The 22,701-nt window shown below is 38.5% G+C and overlaps 1 pseudogene; it reads right to left on the reverse strand.

Annotated features, from left to right (window-relative positions):
- Positions 1-22,348: 22,348 nt before the first annotated feature.
- On the reverse strand, positions 22,349-22,499 carry LOC112133931 (small nucleolar RNA U3; annotated as a pseudogene).
- Positions 22,500-22,701: the final 202 nt, after the last annotated feature.

A 22,701-nucleotide genomic window follows, 5' to 3' on the forward strand; every position in this document is an offset into this window, starting at 1 on the left:
GTGGTCCACACCATCAGACTCTAACTCACCTAAAATAGTTTTCTGTTTTCTTATAGTAAAAGTGACATGTAAAAATCAAACTTGAAGTTTTATTTTTAATCGTGGTAAATTATACATAAAACTCTATGTTAATCACTTTCAAGGATGTACAGTTCAGCAATATTACATACATTCACATTGTTTGTGTAACCATTACCACCATCCATCTCCAGAATGTTTTCGTCTTTCCAAATTGAAACTGTGTACCCATTAAACAATTCTCCCCATTCCTCACTCCTTCCAGCCCCTGGTAACCACCATTCTACTTTTCATCTCTATGAATTTGACCACTCATGTAAGTAGAATCATGGAGTATTTGTCTTTTTGTTCCTGACTTATTTCACTTAGCATAACGCCCTCAAGGTTCATCCACATGTTGCAGCATTTGTCAGAATTTCTATCCTTTTTAAGGCTGAATCATATTCCATTATTGGTATATACCATATTTTGTTTATCCATTCATTCATCAATGGACACTTAGGCTACTTCCACCTCTTGGCTATTGTGAGTAATGCTGCTGTGAATGTGGGTGTACAAATACAACAGTTTCGGCCAGGTGCAGTGGCTCAAGCCTGTAGTCCCAGCACTTTGGGAGGCCGAGGCGGGCAAATCACCTGAGGTCAGGAGTTTGAGACCAGCCTGACCAACATGGAGAAACCCCATCTCTACTAAAAATGCAAAATTAGCTGAGCGTGGTGGTGCAGGCTGAGGCAGGAGAATCGCTTGAACCCAGGAGGTGGAGGTTGCAGTGAGCCCAGATTGCGCCATTGCACTCCAACCTGGGCAACAAGAATGAAACTCCTCTCAAAACAAAACAAACGAACAAAAACAAATACAACAGATTCTCAGAATATGCCAGGAATTGGTTCCAAGACACACACACAACCCACATATAACAAAATCTGTGCGTACTCAAGTCCCACAGTCAGCCCTGAGAGACCTGTGTATACAAAAAGTTGGCCTTCCATATATGTAGGTTTCACATTTTGAATACTGCATTTTCAATCCATGTATCTGTATCTCTTACAGACGTTGCTTCAATTTTGGGGGGTATGTGCCCAAAGGTGAAGTTGCTGGATCATATATTAATTTTATTTTTAATTTTTTAAGAGCTGTCATATGATTTTTCATAGTGGCTACACCATTTTGTATTCCCTCTTGCAATGCACAAGGGTTTCAATTTCTCCATATCCTCACCAACACTCATTATTTCCTGTTTGTTTGGTACTAGCCATCCTAATGGGTATGTTGAAATTCTATTTTTAATTAATGAGTGAGAGATGGAAGGGTCAGATTTAAACAGGTTACAAGGCAGTCTCATAAATTTGTATGAGACTTCTCTTGGGCAGAGTGAGAAGGACTAAAACAGAATGACTGACTAAGAGTCATCTCAAATAACTGTACTTATTGGTTACCCTTGCTCTGTCTGGAGAGGAAGTGTACAAGAAATGCCTGCAAAAGATAGCAGGGATTTTCCCTCCTAACTCCAAGACAGCCAGAGAAAAGTGAGCCTCAGAAGAGAAAAAAAAAGGAAGACTTTAATGTAAAGAACTCAAAATGTTCTGGATGACCCTGAGATGCAGTTTAGTGTTTTCACTGTTTTGCACAGTTTCACTATAGAATTGCCTGACAGAAGCAGATAAGCTACAGAAGGAAGAGTGGGAGGGGTCTTCTCAGGAACTGGGCAACAGAATGGGGAAAATATGTATGGCTAACCCTGGTCAAAGGTAGAAATTAAAAGAATGAGATGGGAAATTAAGCCTAGAAAAACTGACTTCTTTCTGCTCTTCTCACCCCTACCCCAGAGCAATCACCAAAAGAACTTAACATACTGCTTACTTCCTTTCCTAAACTGCTGATGCCCTGTTTACTGCTGGCATGCTACTCTCTGTCTGCCCATAGCCCCCATCTGCAGGATCTTACCCATCTCCATGCTCGCTCCTGGTCAGGCATTTGAAAAACTACTTCTTGAATACCTGCTAACCATGGAAGTCAAACAAGAGTAGATAACTTGGGATTTTTAACACTTTTAAATAAAATTGTGTTCAAAGGAAAATTAGCAGAAGATGACATTGGTGTGCCAGGGACAGGGCAATGGGAGTGGTCTGCCTTCGGAATAAGCAATTTATTTTTTATGGAGAATTTTTAAATTTTAAAATAATTAAGATGAATTTTAAAATAATAGTAAACTAAAATAAAGTCACTCTGCTTTTTATTTTCCCTATGGTCTGCCAATTCTAAATTGCCAATGATAAAATACTGCTCCTATGCAAAATATCTTTTGTTGGTCCAAGTTCTAAACAATTATGTGGTTACTGTTGAGTTTTAATAATATATATGTAATCTTCAGATACACAGAAAATATATTTTTCATTAATAAACATGAGTTGGGCCTGGTGGCTGATGCCTGTAATCCCAGCACTTTAGGAGGTAGGAGGATTGCTTGAGGCCAGGAGTTAGAGATCAGCCTGGGCAACATAACTAGACCACCATCTCTACAAAAAATTTTTTTAAAAATTAAAATGATTAGCCAGTGAGGTGGTGCATATCTGTAGTCCCAGCTACTCAAGAGGCTGGGGTGGCAGGATCGCTTGAGCCTAGGAGGTTGATGTTCCAGTGGGCTATGATCGTTCCACTGTATTGGATGATAGAGGGAGACTCCATCTCAAACGAACAAACAAAAAAAAGCATAAATAAAAAAATAAACATTGTATTCTATGTGGAAGTCAAAGAATTCCCATTTGTATCCAGAGACTTAGCTGCCCTCATTTGTTTTGAGAGCAAATTCAAAATTATTTGGAATTGTTTGAGCTCACCTGGAGAAGAGTTAATGTCTCCAGCACTTAGGGTATACAGCTTCATATGTCTAAAACTATGGGCCAGGCACCATGGCTCACACCTGTAATCCCAGCACTTTGAGAGGCCGAGACGGGCAGATTACCTGAGGTCAGGAGTTCAAGTCCAGCCTGGCCAACATGGTGAAACCCCGTCTCTAATAAAAAAAAAATACAAAAATTAGTTGGGCGTGGTGGCTGGCACCTGTGATCCCAGCTACTCGGGAGGCTGAGGCAGGAGAATTGCTTGAACCGGGAGGTGGAAGTTTCAGTGAGCCGAGATCGCACCATTGCACTCCAGCCTGGGTGACAAGAGCGAAACTCTGTCTCAACAAACAAAAAACAAAGAGAAAAAAATATGGATTCAAAACAATAATTGTGAAGACAAAAAAAAAATTGAGTGACTTCAATTTTGCCTCTATATAACTACTTAGAGTTACTCATGTTTAAAAGTTTAAACTAATGGAACAGGGTACACGGTAGTATCACAATTATTGTTTTGAATCCATATTTTTCTCAAGAAATTACGTATTATATATTAATTGTTATGTATTATATATTATTATGTAGTATATATTATTATGTATCATATTATTTATAGATTGTGTTATATGTTAATTAATGTGTATTATATATTACTTATGTATTATATATTAATTTTATATATATAATTAAATACTTTTTTCTATATTGGTTTTATTTTCATTTTTAATTCATTTACTTGCATGATTACATATATTAAATTTAATGCAACTGTATTGTCTATGTTTCTCTTCTGGCTATTACTCATTTCATATCATGATTATTATGAAATATATTTTTCCTCTTGCAGTATTAAAAATGATCAGCACTGGGTGTCAAAAATACTAGGTATATAACTGCCTTCACTGGATTTTTTTCTAAATTGTGCATGATTCGTTATTCAATTATCCAACAAAGCACCTGATATCTGCCAGGCAGTGGGTTCAGTGGTGGATAATACAGACCAATAAAACACAGCTAGTGTCTCAAGGTCAGTGGCACTAGAATATGGTAGACTGGAAAGGTCAAGATTATGGATAAAATATGAGGCCAGACTGAACACAGTGATATAAGATTAACGTACAAATGAATGAATTCAAGACAACCCAAATTGATCAAATCTCATATTTCATTTATTTTCCCACAAATGAGAGGCCTGCTATGTGCCCCAAAGAAGGGGCCTGATATTTTTTACACCTACTTAAAGAGATATTTATGAATCTTTTTCCAATCTAGTTCTGCAATTATGAAATGCCACAATCACAATGCCTGTTTATGCTATTTTAATAAACATGCAATAGAGAAAGTAGGCTTATGCACATCAAAACTAAGTAAACCTAGTTCTCCAAATTCTTATTTTCAGTATTCTGTATTGAAAGGTGAAGGGTATATGTAGATAACTTTCTGTTGTGTTTGCTATTTTGATGATGAGAAAGGATGGGAGAAGTACCAAGTCTAAAGTAAAAAAAAAAAACCTAGAAGGAGCACAGAGCCAAAGGGTATGAGGAATCTTTAATGTATTTTTATTTTTTCTATGCGACTCTAAAACACACACACACACATACATCCCACACCTTGCTCTTTTTGGAAACCAGAATTCACTCAATTCTTCAGAAAAAAGAAGTATTCAACTGAATGTAAAATACAACAGGGTTGATTATTGCTGAGCAATTAAGACCTGGGCATTTCCTCTTCAAATTTATATTCTGTAGCTATCATCAACATGAGACTCCATATCATTTTTTTTTCCTTAATGCACTTTGGCAGAGGGCTTCATTTCCTATCAAATAGACTGTTTTGCAACCTTCTGTGCAGAACTGTACAGGTGGTCCAAGGGATAATGGAATGAAATTGAGCAAAAGAAATTTTAGGTTGAAAATTAGTGAAAAAAAAAATATGTGTAGCAAGGCCCATGATTCTGTGAAATAATCTCCCAGGGGAACTAGTAATGGCTCCATCACACATATAATTTTAAACAAGAATGGAAAAATACATATGAGAGTATTCTATAAAGATATAGCCTGTATTTTAAAAGGAGAGAAAAAATGACCTAATTTTCCCTCTGTAATTTTCATTATTCTGCTCTGAATGGTCTCTTCACACACGGTATCTCACAATTTGAGTATTTAAGGCAAAAAAAGAAAAACCACAAAAATGACCTTTGGTCAACTCTTCAAGGCAAGAGTTAAAGAACTGTAAAAGGAAATATTCTTGGCAACAAAAATCGGGTTTAAATGTATGATAAGGTACTCATACTTATTTCATACACATTTATACACTTATTCAGTGTGTGTGGCTTGTTTTAAGATCAAAATTCATATGGGTTTGAATGTAGTCACCATTTCAACATCTCAGTCCCTGCAGCTGATGCTGATACTGATGTTTCCCGTTAAGAGAAAAAACCCATTTTTTAGGCTGACACAGGAAATACCACTCAGCACTGGAATACATATGAAAATCAGGAAATTTTCAAAGATGTAATGCAGGAAATCAACCAGGGAATATTCAAATTGTCACAATGTGCTTAACATTTTAAACATTTCTTCCTCTTTTAAACAAATGCTGAGCAAAGCTTCCTGTGTTTCAAAAGCAACATTGATGGACTCTCAAAATGGCAAGTCCCACATATTTACCATCTCTTCTCTTCACCCTGAATTCATTTTCCTGACTCAAGGTAGTTTCCAGGGCTTAAAAGATGGCCCATATGGCACTTAAATGTATTTATGTTTAAACTCCTGTCTTCATGGAGTAGACAAGAAGTAAAATCAGCCATTGTCATGGACAACTTGCTCCTCTGAGTTCTTAACTGTTCTGGGGGGAAAGTGAGATACCAAGGAGTAAGAAACCTGTTTTCAGTTCTTGAGAGACTTACAGGTCAGGTGAGAAGAGGTGATATAATGCTAGGAACGTAAACACAAGGCACTGTTATCTGTGTTTCTTTACCTCTAAAATGTGGGAATATTACTTACTTGGTGATGAGATTAGACAAAACGATTGTTGCAAAGCACTCAGGCACATATAAGTGCTGTATTAAAGATCGTTATCATTGAAGAAGAATTGCCAGATGAGTAATTTTAAAAGATGAAGGTGAGCTCAGTTACTGGGGAGAAGCAGCTGTCAAGAACAGATGATGACACAGTCTGAGGCAGCCCCGGAAAAGTTTCTTGGACAAAGCAAACTTATACTGGGCCTTGAAAATTTAGAAAGACCAGCTAAAAGGCAAAGAAAGTCTCTGTTTACTTCCAAAAATGGAGATTGGCAGGACTATCTGAGGTGATGACACATTCCTTGAAACTCTTTTCTTGGGTGATCCTGACAGACTGATTTCCCATATCTTTTAAACCTGTTTTTCCAACTAAGTGCAAACATCAGAGATGAGCTCATTTACAATTTAGTCCTAACCCAAATTTGCCCCAGTTCAAACTCCTCCAGAGGACAACCTGAGAGCACTCACTAGCCAATACTTCCTGAAAAACCTCTACAACAGGGCAACACTCTAAAGACTCTTGGAGATCAGTGGGGAATGGGTTTGAGAGCAAACTGAAGCTACCTTTCAACATAAGTCAAAGTTAACCAGGCAATTCCTTTCTAGTCACCATGGACAAGTGAAAGCCCCACACCCCTTGAGTCAATGGGAAGTCATTTCTTAACTCCCTTTTGAGAAATGCTGCTGGTGATTCAGCACTACATCCTGGCTCACTGGGACTCTATAAGTGAAATTTCCTTTAACAGCCACCCCACCACCTTGTGAAAGGTGAATTTCCCAGGCTAGAGTTACTCATGAGCACTCTTGCTACGAGAGGAGAGAGGGTCAGAGGGTCAAGGGAAGTCTTTCCTTCACCAACATCGGAGAGACTCCAGAAGCCTCTTTGAGTCAGTACTGTATAATTTACTATCCAAACTGGGAACGTTTTGAGAATAAAATGTGGCACCACTAATAATTGTGCTGCAACAACAGATGGAAATGGGGGAATTTCCCGTCAAATCAGAACACAGCATTATTCTTTTTTTCTTTTCTTTTTTTTTTTTTTTGAGATGGAGTTTCACTCTGTCACCCAGGCTGGAGTGCAGTGGCATGATCTCAGCTCGCTGCAACCTCTACCCTCCGGGTTCAAATGATTTTCCTTCCTCAGCCTCCTGAGTAGCTGGGACTACAGGCGCCTGCCACTGTGCCCGACTAATTTTTTGTACTTTTAGTAGAGATGGGGTTTCACCATCTTGGCCAGGCTGGTCTTGAACTCCTGACCTCGTGATCCACCCGCCTCGGCCTCCCAAAGGGCTGGGATTACAGGCATGAGCCACCGCGCCCGGCCTTTCTTTTTTTTTTTTTTGAGATGGAGTCTTGCTCTGTCACCCCAGGCTGGAGTGCAGTGGCACGATCTTGGCTCACTGCGGCCTCTGCCTCCTGGTTTCAAGCAATTCTCTTGCCTCAGTCTCCTGATTAGCTGGGATTACAGGCACCCACCACCACACCTGGCTAATTTTTGTATTTTTAGTAGAGATGGGGTTTCACCATGTTGGCCAGCTGGTCTCGAACTCTTGACCTCAAGTGATCAGCCCACTTCAGCCTCCCAAAGTGCTGGGACTACAGGCGTGAGCCACCGCACCTGGCCAGAACACAGGATTATTCTATCTTTAGGTTGTGAGATCTCATCTTCTAAAAATAAAGACATTTCATTTGTCAAGGATTTACTAAGTGTATACTATGTGACATTGTGATATATGCTAGAGATAGTATATTAGCTGTTTTTGCCCCAGAGACCTCAGACTAGTAGGGGTAACCAACACACACACACTGGCATTTATAAAGCACTGCAGAGGTCAGGGACCCTGGGGAACACCTAACACACCTTGCAGAGTCAGAGAAAGCATCCTGGAGGAGACACCAACCTGTCTATTAATGTATCTTCATTAGGCAACGAAGAAGGCTAACTGAATTCCAGGCTTAAACATAGCATGTAGTGTCATTGAAAAACAAAAATATCTAATATTTATGGACCAGTCACTGTGTCCTGGCCATTCTACATACAAAACTCATTTATCTCATACTTCTAGGACCTCCATCTTGCAGATAAGGAAATAGTAAGTAATTTCCAAGATATACCAGTATTAAAACACTAAAAGCATCTATGTCCTTTTCTCTCAATCTTGTTTTGACCAAGAGTACATGGAAGTGATGCTATGAGACTTCTGAGGCCAGGTTATAAAAGGCCAAACAGCTTCTACCCGGTTTTCTGGAACATATGTGTTGGATCTCTGAGATCCCAATAAAATGCCCAGCTACCTGGAGATCACCATGCTGGAGTGGTGACCTGAAGGCACTCCAGTTGACAATCCCTGCTGAGTCCATCTTTCAGCCATCGCAGTCCAGGAACCAGGCAAGTGAGAAGTCATCATAAAACAGATCCTCCAGACCAGCATAGAAGAGCTGTCCCCACTGGCCCTTCTCTGAATCTGGACCCACTGAATTTGTAGCCTTAAATATTTCTTGTTTTATACCACTGTTTTAGTGGTTTGTTTCATAGCAATAGTAGAAACCAAGTCACAAAAACACAGGCCTAAGCAGGCAATGAAAAAGGATTCAAATCCAGAAAATCTAACATTGAAAACCATTCCTTTAGCTCTTGTTTCCCAAGAAACATAGCTTCTTTGTAGACATACTGGTATCTGTGGTTGCTGACATAGGCAGTTCAGTGAAGAGAGAGATTTGAGATGGATTTGGGGAGAAAACAAGCATCCGTCAAGTTATAGCAGTCTTTATTAACAACATTAAGGAGTGTGGAGCCATAGGAAGCCATTGAGAAATTTTAGAGCAGTAGAATGTTGCACTCAGCTTCATGTTTTAGAGGGATTACTTTGGTGGAAGAAGATCTTGAGGGAGGCAAGAATGGAGGCATTTAGGAAAGTATTAAAGTAATTCAAGGGAGAAGAAAGCAACAGCAGTGGCAAAACAGAGGAGAACAAAGGGGGGAAAATCAAGAAAGAAATAGCAGCTAGACAGAGGACAATTGTTGAATGTTGTTTTCTATCTAGTTCCAAAAAATACTCTATAATCATTCAGTTACCAAATCGGAAGCTAGAGAAAATTTAGAGAGGTACAAATGATTAGGAAAAACCTCCAGAGATGCACCGTAGTCAATATTCAGAGCCACCCTTGCCCTGTAGACTGAAAAGTTCAGCTGCACTCTTTCCTCCCTTTTCCTTCCCTTCCCTTCCCTTGCAGAAAGAGGACAAAGTGTGAAAAAAGATTAATTATATATAATCATTTTGAGGAAATATAACTATATTGTCAATAATGAGAGCCAGGTTTCTCACTGTCAAAGAAAGTGAAAGAAAAGTCTGGAAATAAACCTGAAATTATGAACTGGAATTGCGAGTATTGGAATAAACTTATAGTTTTAGATACGTAGATAATAAGTAAATGAATAGATAGATATAGATTTATCTGTGTGTGCATATATATACATATATACATCTGTATGTGTATATATACAAAATTTCAATTCTGTTTCCCAAAAGGGCCTAGAAGCAGTGCACCGCAGTGTCAAGGAAGACTCCGAGAGCAGATCTTGTTTCCAAATACCATTCTCTGCTAAAAGAAACCAAGCCTCCTTAAACAATGGACTCCAGAGCTCAGGTATAGAGAAGGCTCATTATAGGCCCAGATATCTTGTCCAAGAAAGCAAGATAGGACACAACAATGATGTAAACACTGTCAAAAAGACACAGGCACCAGCTTACAAGGGTTCTTACTGACCAAATCTGGAAAACTTTCAGCATCAGGTTAAATAATGATAATAATGAATTATAATCCATTGGAAAAAAAATAAAAATTCATGTCTACACTGATATAAATAAATGACTGAAATGATAGATATCCCAATTACCCTGATTTGATCTTTACACATTATATGAATATATCAAATTATCACATGCACCTCAAAAATATATACATCTATTATGTACTAATTTAAAAATAAATAAGTAGGCTGGGTGCAGTGGCTCACATCTGTAGTCTCAGCACTTGGGCAGGCTGAGGTAGGTGGATCACTGGAGCCCAGGAGGTAGAGACCAGCCTGGGCAAAATGACAAAACCTCGTCTTTACTAAAAATACAAATATTAACCAGGTGTGATGTTGTGTGCCTGTAGTCCCAGCTACTCAGGAGGCTGAAGTGGGAGGATTGCTTGAGTCCAGGAGGTTGAGGCTGCAGTCAGCCAAGATCATACCACTGTTCCACAGCCTGGGCAACAGAGCAAGACCCTGTCTCAAAAAATAAAATAAAATAATAAAAACATGATTGAATGAATATATAAATAAAAGGGAAAGATCTACCCATCTAATAAAAATGATGGAAACAGAAAATCATCCTTTGACAATCATGTAAGGGTCATTAATGCAGGTAGGAATCATGAAAGGATGCTAAGCTGATGACTGAGGCTTAATGAGTTAGAGTGTGTTGGCATAATTTTGAAGTATCTCAATAAAAAGTTCATAAATTATAAAAGGGGAAATGGTGATTTTTAAAGCAGCTAAAGCTGACAGCTTCACCAGGTGGTCAAGGTTGGCATCGCCAGGGGTAGGATGGACGATGATTCTATGCCTCCATCACATGGTCAGCTCTAAAGGAGCATGTCAACTCTGGGGGCTTCCTGCTGGTAATGCATGATCTAAGCCTTGTCATAAGAAAACCTTGGAAAGGGGCCTGGCGTGGTGGCTCACGCCTGTAATCCCAGTACTTTGGGAGGCTGAGGTGGGCAGATCACCTGAGGTCATGAGTTTGAGACCAGCCTGGCCAACACGGTGAAACCCTATCTCTACTAAAAATACAAAAATTAGCCAGGTGTGGCAGTGCGTGCCTGTAATCCCAGCTACTCGGGAGGCTGAGGCAGGAGAATTGCGTCAACCCAGGAGGCGAAGGTTGCAGTGAGCTGAGATCACCTCACTGCATTCCAGCCTAGGCGATAAAGCAAGACTCAGTCTAAGAAAAAAAAAAATTTTTTTTTTAAAAAGAAAACCTTGCAAAGGGCTGGGTACAGTGGCTCATTCGTCTTCCATAAATATGTAGTTCAAATTTCATTATAAGGCCTGGCGCAGTGGCTCATGCCTGCAATCCCTGCACTTTGGGAGGCTGAAGCAGGCAGATCACCTGAGGTCAAGAGCTCAAGACCAGCCTGGCCAACATGGCGGAACGCTGTCTCTACTAAGAAAAATACAAAAATTAGCCAGCCATGGTGGCGGGTGCCTGTAATCCAAGATACTCAGGAGGCAGGCAAGAGAATTGCTTGAACTCGGGAGGCAGAGGTTGCAGTGAGCCAAGATCGTGTCACTGCACTCCAGCCTGACCAACACAGCGAGACTTCATCTCAAAAAAAAAAAAAATTCATTACAACAATATGCTTTCAAATAAAGCCTGTGTGGTGGCTCACGCCCGTAATCCCAGCACTTTGGGAGGGCAAGGTGGGAGGATTTTTCGAGGCCATGAGTTTGAGACCAGCTTGGGCAACATAGTAAGGCCTCATCTCTACAAAAAATATATTGTTTTAATTAGGTGTGATGGCATGTACCTGTAGTCCTTGCCACTTGGGAGGCTGAGGCAGGAGGATCGTTTGATCTGAAGTGTTTAAGGCTGCAGTGAGCTATGATTGCTGCCTGGGTGACAGAGTGAGGCTATCTCTAAAAAACAAAACAACAACAACAAAAAAATATATATATATACACTTTCAAATAAATAAAGCAAAAAAATTAAAATGTATACTTTCAACAATATATGAGAATTATAATTTAAAAGAAAATCTATACTGTACTATACTGAAATAGGCTCTGTATGAAATAGGAACCCACCAACACATTAACTTGAGCAGCCAATTTCTCTTACCATTTCTATAAAAATGTTTGAATTTAATGTAAATATGTACTTTATTAATAACATATAGCTCTGAGTATTTTAAATTCAGGATTTCTTCTAAATATATAAAAATTGCACATTCAGGATACTAATTCCTATCCATATCAATTATTACTTTTAACTGTCAAATTCAAATTTAAAAACAGAAATAAATTGAATGGTAAAACTGATAAAACTCTGCAACTATTTTCTGTTACACTTGACTTTTAATATCTATGTTCATAGGAATAGCTTTTGTTAACATATCTGACTTTATAAGCAAATGCTATGAATGTGACCTTACAACCAAGCATTCTAATAGAATACTGTTTTCATCTGTTGTATATGCTGATTTTTTTCAACAGATGTCTAGAGAAGAAAATAGCTCTCTTTTTAAAAAGGTTTAAAACCACTTGTGTTAAGTATTGTTTAAAATAAATTGTGGTACAAGATACATTTTCTCTTTCATTGTAAGATAAAATAAGAATGATGAATAAGAACATAATATAAAGGCAACTCATCCAAGAGAAGTGTGACCCTAACCCTTTAAATGACTTGCTTTGCCAGATAATCTGGAAAAGAGTAGAATTAATGACTGATAATAAAGCACAATTATATGTCATTTGGTGTCTTTAGCTCCTTTGTGATACAAGAACCTACACTGGGTGCATCACATCAAAGACAACTGATTAGCTGTGCATAGACTCTTTCAACATTTGAGAAGCATGTGCTCAATCTATTGGTTTCTCTAACACTTGAAAATATGACTCCACAAAATAAAACAGTAAAAACCAAGAAATACTATTTTATTGTGGGTTCTGCCCCATCAAGTCCTCCTAGAACATTAGAGAATTGTTCTTTAATCAGGGCAATTTTGCCAACCCCCTACACCCTTCACCCCTGACATTTGGCAATGTTAAAGACACTTGATTGGTACCACTGAGAGATGCTACCCCATCTAGTAAGTAGAGTCCAGGAACGCTGCTAAACACCCTACAGTGCACAGGGCATCCCCCACAATAAAGAATTATTCAGCATAAAATCTCAAGTGCTGAGGTTGTGAAACTCTGCTTTACAGAGTCAGGGGTAAATTTTAGACTGTTCTAGATTCATTCTTGTGCTTCTAAACCCTTTTCCTTCACCCCCTCTCTGCTTCTTCATAGTTCTCCAGTGATGGATTGATTTTTTTTTTTTTTTTTTTTTTTTGAGATGAAGTCTCCCTCTGTCACCCAGGCTGGGGTGCAGTGGTGCGATCTCGACTCACTGCAACCTCCACCTCCCCAGTTCAAGTGATTCTCCTGCCTCAGCTTCCCAAGTAGCTGGGATTGCAGGCATCCACCACCATGCCCGGTTAATTTTTGTATTTTTAGTAGAGAAGGGGTTTCAACACATTGGCCAGGCTGGTCTCGAACTCCTGACCTCCGGTGATCCACCCACCTTGGCCTCCCAAAGTGCTGGGATTACAGGTGTGAGCCACCATACCCAGCCTCTGTTGGGATTTAGATGGAATTTTGGTGAGGAAAAAATTAGGACAAAAAATGTTGGAATGTTTCCCAAGGAAAATTCCACTAAACGGTTGTGTACAATTATCTTCCAAACAAATTTAGTCCAACGAACCAGCACTTCATTTAGAACCAGTAATTCCTAGTCACTGGAAAGAAAAGCTGGGAAGTTTGTCTGTACTCTAATCAACTCTTGGCCTTAACTCATTCTTATCTCAGACAGTCAAATTACAAGACAATTGAGTTGACTTCAGTTTCTCTATATCATCACATTCCAATCATGAATTATTTGAGAACACACCAGCTCTCTAAATAAAAACTTGGGAAACACCCTATATTTATCAGGAAGGTGGGTGTCTCTTCATGTGAGCATTCTCATCTATTCTGTGTTGATTTTTTTTACTATATTCAACCATGGAGAGTGTGAACTTCTCTTGACCTAGCTCCCACATTTGAGTACTATGTTACTGCAACTCTCTATGCTTAAGTACACTGACAACATACAATACTCAAATAAAAATGCCATTTTATGTGTAATTCTACAGACAAGCATAATAGCATTACGCCCAAAACAAACATCTGTGCCCTCATCTGTATGTGTTCTTTCCAGATTCTCAACTTTTAATAATAGCAGGATGGATGGCTTTTCCTTTTCATGATTTATCAGTGTTGACCAGATAAAACAGAATTCATTTTAACTAGATGTCTATGAGATCCTCACAAATGTGAACCTAGTAGTCTTCCACCAATTTCCTTTTGAACTATGTGTGACCTTATGGCACTTTTCAACAATACACACCATTGGCATGCTTCATTGGATGTTTCTTCTAGGTCAGGACTAAGATTTAAGGGTTGAGATTTATTGAACAAAAATCTTGCAAAAACTGTATGTGAGAATTTATTACTCATCTCTTCTCTTTTTCACGTTTGCCTCAAGCAGCTGGAGATCACTTTGAATTTTTAAATCTAGGATACTCAATTATCAGAACAAAATTTGCAGCGGTAAGAGCCGTCAATTATTTTCCATTTAACTAATATTTTGAAAAATTTAGAAATGATAAATAATTATTTTTCTTAATTAAACTTGCAATTATAAAATGATGATTACTTCAAAAATGCTTTTTAGGCCGGATGTGGTGACTCACACCTGTAATCCCAGCACTTTGGGAGGCCAAGGCGGGCAGATCACTTGAGGTCAGGAGTTCAAGACCAGCCTGGAAAACATGGTGAAACCCCATCTCTGCTAAAAAAAAAAAAAAAAAAAAAAAAAAAAAAAAAATTAAAAAATAAACCAGGCATGGCGGCAGGCCCCTGTAATCCCAGCTACTCAGGAGGCTGAGGCAGGAGAGTAGCTTGAACCTGGGAGGTAGAGGTTATACTGAGCCGAGATCATCCCGTTGCACTCCAGCCTGAGCAACAGAGCAAGACTCTGTCTCAAAAACCAAACAAAACAAAAAATAAAAATGCTTTTTAATAGATAAGCTTGGTTTGGATTTCCTGAGATATCTGAATCTCTTTTTTTGTGTGTGTATATTTCCACAAATAGTACGTTTTCACTTAAAAACACAATTTTAGAAATATACTCATCCTTGCCAGTTTTTAAAAATCACAAATACATTTAAGGCTAACATTCTTCACCAACAAGTCCTCATTTATCAGTTTTGGCAGTAGTGGTTAATGATGTTCTGATTAACAGAAGATTGATTCTGAAGAAGATATTTATCTACAAAAGATGTTTTTGAGAAAAAGAAATTATTTCCTAATTTGATAACATCCTATGACACACTGACTCATTCAATGTAAGAGGCCAATTCCCCAAAAAGCAATTAAATCAAAATAATTTCTACTTACGTATTGAAAATATATAAAATATATACTACCCATATATAAATTTAGTCCAAAAGCAGCACTTCATTTAGAGTCAGTCATTCCTGGTTAATATCTGGTGATAAACTGTATATATATATAGTGTGTGTGTGTGTGTGTATGTGTGTGTGCTTGTATAATAGGATCTTCACCCAGCAGTGAATGGTGAAACTGGCTGTAATAGAAGTTAACCAGTCTGTGCTCAGATTCTACAAGGAAGTATGCAGGAGCTTATAAGCCATCCCTAGAGGCTTGCATCACAGAAGGAGGTACCAACAGCTACCAGGAGAGGAGATCTAAAGTAACAGGAACTGGCAAGAGGTGAAGATGGAGGAGAGGGGTCTCAAAAACAAGCAGAAAACATAAAAGCCATTCTAGCAGCAGAGATGACTTCAAATCCTTCCAGCTACAAATCTGAATTGGTTCCAGTGGCTGAGCTAGGACACAGCATGCTGGTAGAAGTCAAGGGCCTCTTGCTGTGGAGAGGAAAGAACCAGCAAGACTGACAGCTGAGCATAGCTGTGAACCTTGGCTCTGACCTAGACTGACCTCAGTTTACTTACAGTATGACCTTCAACATTCTTAACCTCTCTGAGTTTAATTCCTTTCCTACAAATGTGAATAATATTAGTACTAACCTCACAACGTTGTGAGCCTTAAATGGGATAACACATATGAACAACATGTGATGAACCATATGACACATCATAAACTCTTCATAAGTGCTCATGGTTATAATAATAATAATTGTAATTACTGTTAGTATTATGTCCTGATCCACAAAACAAATAATTGCAGAAACTGTTTGTACTTTAGGTGTGATAGAATGACCACTATCTATAAAGTCAGGAGATATTTTGTCTAGAACCCATGTGATGATAGCACACCTCACTTTTCTGCATGTCATTTTCTTCATTTTTATGTTTTAGAGCCGAGGTCTCTCTCTATCACCCAGGCTGGAGTGTGGTAGGTACACTCCATCATAGCTAACTGCAGCCTTGAATTCCTGGCCTCAGCCTTAAGCCTCAAGCCTCCTGAGTATCTGGTACTACAGCATGAACTGTGATGCCTGGCCCTGTGTGTCTTTTTTTTTTTTTTTTTTTTTTTTTTTTTTTGAGACAGAGTCTTGCTCTGTCACCCAGGCTGGAGTGCAGCAGTGCAATCTCCACTCACCGCAACCTCCATCTCCCAGGTTCAAGCTATTCTCCTGTCTCAGCCTCTGGATTAGCTGGGATTACAGGCACCCACCACCATGCCTGGATAATTTTTTGTATTTTTAGTGGAGTCGGGGTTTCACCATGTTGGCCAGGCTGGTCTCGAACTCCTGACCTCAGGTGACCTGCCCGCCTCAGCGTCCCAAAGTGCTAGGATTACAGGCGTGAGCCACCGTGCCCGGCCCTGTGTGTCATTTTCTTGATCTAATTTAATTAGTTAATTTCTAGAATCACTTCCTTCAACACCTAAGATTTTTTTCTTTTGTCTAAATAAATGAAAGGTCATCATATGGTAGAAGAATTTAACTTAAGAATTCCAAATAGAAATGTTTAGTTCATCAGTCTGGATATAAATTTGTGGGGAAAGAAAAAAGTCAAAAAACAACTTAAAGTTGCAAAAGTTTATCAGTGATGGACAGAATGCTTTATTAAAGGACATCAGTTACACTATTAAAAATAATCTAGAGCCAGCGTGGTGGCTCAAGCCTGTAATTCCAGCACTTTGGGAGGCCGAGGCGGGCAGATCACTTGAGGTCAGGAGTTCAAACCAGCCTGGCCAACATGGTGAAACCCTGTATCTACTAGAAATACAAAAATTAGCCAGGCATGGTGGCACACATCTGTAATCCCAGCTACTCGGGAAGCTGAGGCAGAAGAATTGCTTGAACCTGGGAGGTGGAGGTTGTGGTGAGCTGTGATCATGCCATTGCACTCCAGCCTGGGCAACAGAGCAAGACTCTGTCTCAAATAATAATAATAATAATTTAGTATAGTGAAGATTTCTTTGCTGTCAGACAGATTTAGATTTGAATTCCAGTTCTACTATTTCTTGATCACTTTGGATAAATTATGTCACCATCTTTTTCTGATCTGTAAAATGAAGATAATAGTGAATTTTTCCTAAAGTTATGGTAAAACTAAAATACAAACATGTATTAAAATAATTTAGCATAATGAGTGGCATATTAAGTCCACAAAAATAATAAAGAGCATTGTAAATATTCTTGTACCTTTTTTGACAATTTTTTAAAAATTGGTAGCAACCGAGGCAACATATTTATTTCTTGAAGAATTTACAGTTGACCTTGAGTGAGTTATGTAATCTCTTTGACCCCTGATTTTGTTATGTATAGAATGGAAAAAGTAGTGCTACCCAGAATATTGTGAGAATAAAATAAGTCATGAAAGAGGTCCAAGAATAATGCCTGCCGAAAATAGAGGTTGCTTTATAAGGTAGTTGTGAATGTAATTTACCACACTTAACGAAAACATTATTTACATTTAACTATTTGAAGGTATAAATATTTACCCATTCTTTAAAATAATCAAATGAACATTGTTGTTCAGAGTTTTCTCTGTTATTTTAGGGAACAATGGAGTAGGAGAATAAGCAGAGGATTATGAGAAGTGTTGGAAGATAGCTCTGAATAGAGTGATGCTGAGCTTAATCTACTTTCCATGATGAGGTCATTTGCACAATAGAGAAAGCATCCATTTGTTTATAAAGTGATCAGATTGTAAGCACCAGGCATTGTTTGTTGAAATATTTCCTTTCACTTGTAGATCTCCAGTCTTTTCTATGCAGCTTGACAAGTGAAGTGGAATGCCAACAATCTTCTCTCAACAAACTCAGAAGATAAAGCAGAGAAGAAAAGAATGTACTTAAAGACGTGGTTCAGGACTTCACACAGATGACACCCACTTAGAAAACACAAACAAACTTTAGCCTTAGCAGAGTCAGGGCCAGCCTGAGATCTTTTTGCAGTGAAATTGGTATCAATCTCAGGTTGAAGCCTAGTATATTAATCCCGATCGGTTGCCTCAATTCACCTAGAAACATACATGTTATCTGCTAATGGCTCTACCTAGGTAATTGTTCACAGATCTTCAAATAGTTTTCCAAGAGCACCAAGTACATCAAAACCTAAAGTGTGTAAGCATGCAATAGAAAAAGGGTAATCAGTAAGATTGTTAGATATGTTACTTATACTTCCTTGATATAAAATTATGATGGCTTCCCACGAACTTCTATGCTGATACTGGCATTGGAAAAGAGCTAGATAACTTTTTCAGCCACTAAATTCTGATAATCATCGCCTGCCATTATCCAAATCCTTATCTTCTTGGCCTTTGCTCTCCCTTTCCCTCTATTAGGCAAGCGAAGAGATTGAAGACAGCAAAATGCACTGTAAAGAATCCACAAATGCCGTATGGCCTGGGACATCTCACAAAAAGCTAATTTGAAAAATGAGCATAATTCCTACTTCATAAGAATTAATTGAGGCCGGGTGCAGTGGCTCATGCCTGTAATCCCAGTACTTTGGGAGGCTGAAGTGTGTGGATCACCTGAGGTCAGGAGTTCAAGACTAGCTTGGCCAACATGGTGAAACTCTGTCTCTACTAAAAATACAAAAATTAGCCAGTTGTGGCAGTGGGCATCTGTAATCTCAGCTACTCAGGAGGCTGAGGAAGGAGAATTGCTTGAACCCAGAAGATGGAGATTGCAGTGAACCGAGATCATGCCACTGTACTCCAGCCTGGGTGACAGAGCGAGACTCTGTCTCAAAAAAAAAAAAAAAAAGAAAAGAAAAAAGAATTCATTGAGTTAATTCATGTAAAGTTCTTAGAGTAAGACCTAACACATGATAGGTGCTATTAAAATTACAGAATCACATATTCCAGTTTGTCTAAGCTCGTCCCAATTTATGCTTGTTTTCCAGCTTCTCAGTTAGTTTGGTATTTGTCATTCTCAAGGGGTCCTGATTTGGATGATTGATAATTTATGTGCTCAACCTGTGTGAATGTGGTAAAGCTACTGTCATTGTTGTTATTAATAAATTGTAGGGCCAGGAGTGGTAGCTCACGTCTGTAATCCCAGCACTTTAAGAGGCTGAGGAGGAGGGATCACCTGAGGTCAGGAATTTGAGACCAGCCTGGCCAACATGGCCAAACCCTGTCACTACTAAAAATACAAAACTTAGCTGGGCATTGTGGTGGGTGCCTGTAATCCCAGCTACTCAGGAGGCTGAGGCAGGAGAATCACTTGAAACCAGGAGGCAGACGGAGGTTGCAGTGAGCCGAGATCACGCCATTGCACTCCAGCCTGGGCAACAAGAGTGAAACTCTGTCTCAAAAATAAATAAATACATACATAAATAGTAAACATGTATGTCTAGTAGTTTTGTGGAATCTTGCTTATAAATACACATTACGTGTTGAGCTATTAATACGTGCTACCATGTCCTGGAGTCAGAAAAGTGTAATAAAAAAGCTAATTCTTGGACATTTACTTGGTGCGTGATTTGATAAAAGTTACCTACCCTTTTTCAAACCCAAACCCTGTGCAGTAAAGCCAGATAATATATAGCCAGTGACCTATTGGTTGTGAGAATCTAGTGAGATATAATATGTATGAAAATGCTTTGTAATTTACAGCACTTGATATAAATGAAACAAATTCTTAAACTAAAATTCAACTTAAGGTATTATGTTTCAATAAATACCATATTTACATGGCCGGCTTAATACTTCCACAAATATTCTATGTACCTAATGTTTCAGATATATTACTGGATTTACAATATTCGGTTAGAAAAAAAGCATCACACGATGCAGTGGTGCAAGCCTGTAGTCAGTCCCAGCTACTTGGAAGGCTGAGGTGGAAGGATCACTTGAGCCTAGGAGTTCAAGGTCAGCTAGGCAAGATAGTAACTTCTGTCTCAAATAAATAAATTAAATAAATAAGCATCGAGGGATCAAAATGAACCACTTGCCCAACCATGCACTAAGAATTCTAGAACTCAGTTCTTCCTGCTTCTTGACTGGCTTTGGGCACTTGAACAGATACAATAGAATTAGTAGTTAGGTGCATGGGTGTAAGTCTTTGCTTTGCCATTAGCAAGTTAAGTAGCATTAAGCAGGTTATTTAATAATTCTAAGATCTCAATGGGGTAAAACTATTATTACACAAAATTATTATTCTGAGACATAAATGAGATCATGATTATACAAGTCTTAGCACAAAAGCCTTAGCACAGTGACCTTGATATGTCTGACACATAGTAAAATATGAATAAATGTTAGGTATTGTGTATAATTTTTTGAACTTCTTAGCAAAGCTCTGAGGTGAGCTCAATATCTCTATTAGACTGTATTTTTATCATTGTGGAGCAGGAAGAGGTCAACAAACAGATGACTAGCTCCTGACAGTAAGAAAATTCTAAATGGTATCTTGTGGTTGGCAGGAAGGCAGCTGTTGACCCAGGTCAGCAAATATTTATTAAGTAATTGGTATGTGCAAAAAACTGTTAAAAATAGTAGAATATAAGAATATCACTAAAAGCTAATAGTTATAAGCAGCTTATAATAGCTGTTTGGTAAATGACACAGGTAAAAAGGCAGAATATAGAAAGTGGTATAAGAAAGGTATAATAATAACATTGGGGCTCAGCGAAGGTTATAACACCGTGTTGGGGTTACAATTTTAAAGTTCTCATGGAAACAGGGCCGTAGATGGTGATATTTTAGATTGGTTCTGAGGGTTTGGATAAGCAGAAGGGAAGGCAAGAACATTCTAGGCAGAACTGAAGGAAATAAATAAGGACTCATTCCCAAACATTTAGCTTTTGGAGTTAAAGTGCATACGTGAGCTACTGGTGTGAAACTTAAAAACAAGACAATATATTTTTTAAATCTCTGTATCAACCCCACTCATGATAATCTACAAAATAACTACTATTCACTCACTGACTTCAATGTATTATTTTCAGCTGTGTTGGATGTTTTAGCGGTGAAAGGCATTTGGTCTGTACTGAACCTTTGAAAACCATTTCAAGTGAAACAGCCTGGGTTTTTACATTATATATGTTTTATGAATGTGAACCCAATAATCATGATCATTTACTGCTGATAAATTATATAATAATATGACTGGTATAGAGCAAATAAGATATGAGCCTAAATTGTACCAATAAAACTAGATTGAATTATTCTCCAATATAGTGTCATTCATTCTTTCACTTAAAAAACAACAAACATTTTAAACCATGTGCCAAGAACCATGAATAAGGAATTAAAAAGTAAAAGTCTAGATATATTGTTAATCTATTATAAACAACAGGAAGTAAAATTGGTTCATAATTCCCATAAGTATATTCTGTGAACATCAAAGTCTATTATAGCTGTCATTTTCACTTCATTTGAACGGATGTGGTCTTTTTATAAATTGATTTTTCTCCTTAGTTTTTTTTAATTTCTGAAAATGAGATTTTCTGCTTACATTTTTCAGTGGCTTGAACCAAGGCACTACAACTTACCACTATTGAAAAACCTGCATAAATGTACATTGAGTAAAATATACTTACTACATTTATCTAAGGCCTAAATTTAGCTTTCTAGTACAAATTAAGCCTGCCAATTATTGAAAATAATACTTTTAATCCTGATTGTAAAGATATATATGTACTCTCTATAGGATATTAAACAAATCTTCTATAGAGTTGATAAAACAAATCCTGTTCCTTCATTTTTATATGAGAAAGAAATATAACTAGGATTATTACAACATCTCCTACAACTCTCAGAATCTTCACCACCTTATTAACCTGGTGTTCGGATTCTCTTTCTTGTATCTTTTTTTAAGAAAAAAATTCTTGGCCGGGTGCGGTGGCTCACGCCTGTAATCCCAGCACTTTGGGAGGCCGAGGCGGGCGGATCACGAGGTCAGGAGATCGAGACCATCCTGGCTAACACGGTGTAACCCCGTCTCTACTAAAAATACAAAAAATTAGCCGGGCGAGGTGGCGGGCGCCTGTAGTCCCAGCTACTCGGGAGGCTGAGGCAGGAGAATGGCGTGAACCCCGGGGGGCGGAGCCTGCAGTGAGCCGAGATCGCGCCACCGCACTCCAGCCTGGGCAACAGCGAGACTCCGTCTCAAAAAAAAAAAAAAAGAAAAAAAGAAAAAAATTCTTAAATTAAAAATGGAAACGCTCAGGCTGCATTCCTTCCCGAAGAGCAAAGCTGGCTTCACACTAAAGAGAGGGCACTGCTCCTCCTCCTTCTGGCTTCTAGTGCTCTACAAAGTTGGAGAAACTTTTCTAGTAATAAACCATAGCAGTGATGCTGGGAAGTATAGTCTTTGATATATCTTTTAAAGCATAGATTTTTCACTGAATCAGCAATCACTCTTGGAAAATAGATGTAGACCAAAGATATATATATATATATATTTGAGGTAGGAGCTTGCTCTGTCACCCAGGTCAGAATGTAGTGGTACAATCATGGCTCACTGCAGCCTCAACCTCCCTGGCTCAAGTGATCCTCTCACCTCAGCATCCCAAG

The sequence above is a fragment of the Pongo abelii genome, chromosome 5 (assembly GCF_028885655.2).
Source record: "Pongo abelii isolate AG06213 chromosome 5, NHGRI_mPonAbe1-v2.0_pri, whole genome shotgun sequence".
Classification (NCBI taxonomy): Eukaryota; Metazoa; Chordata; class Mammalia; order Primates; family Hominidae; genus Pongo; species Pongo abelii.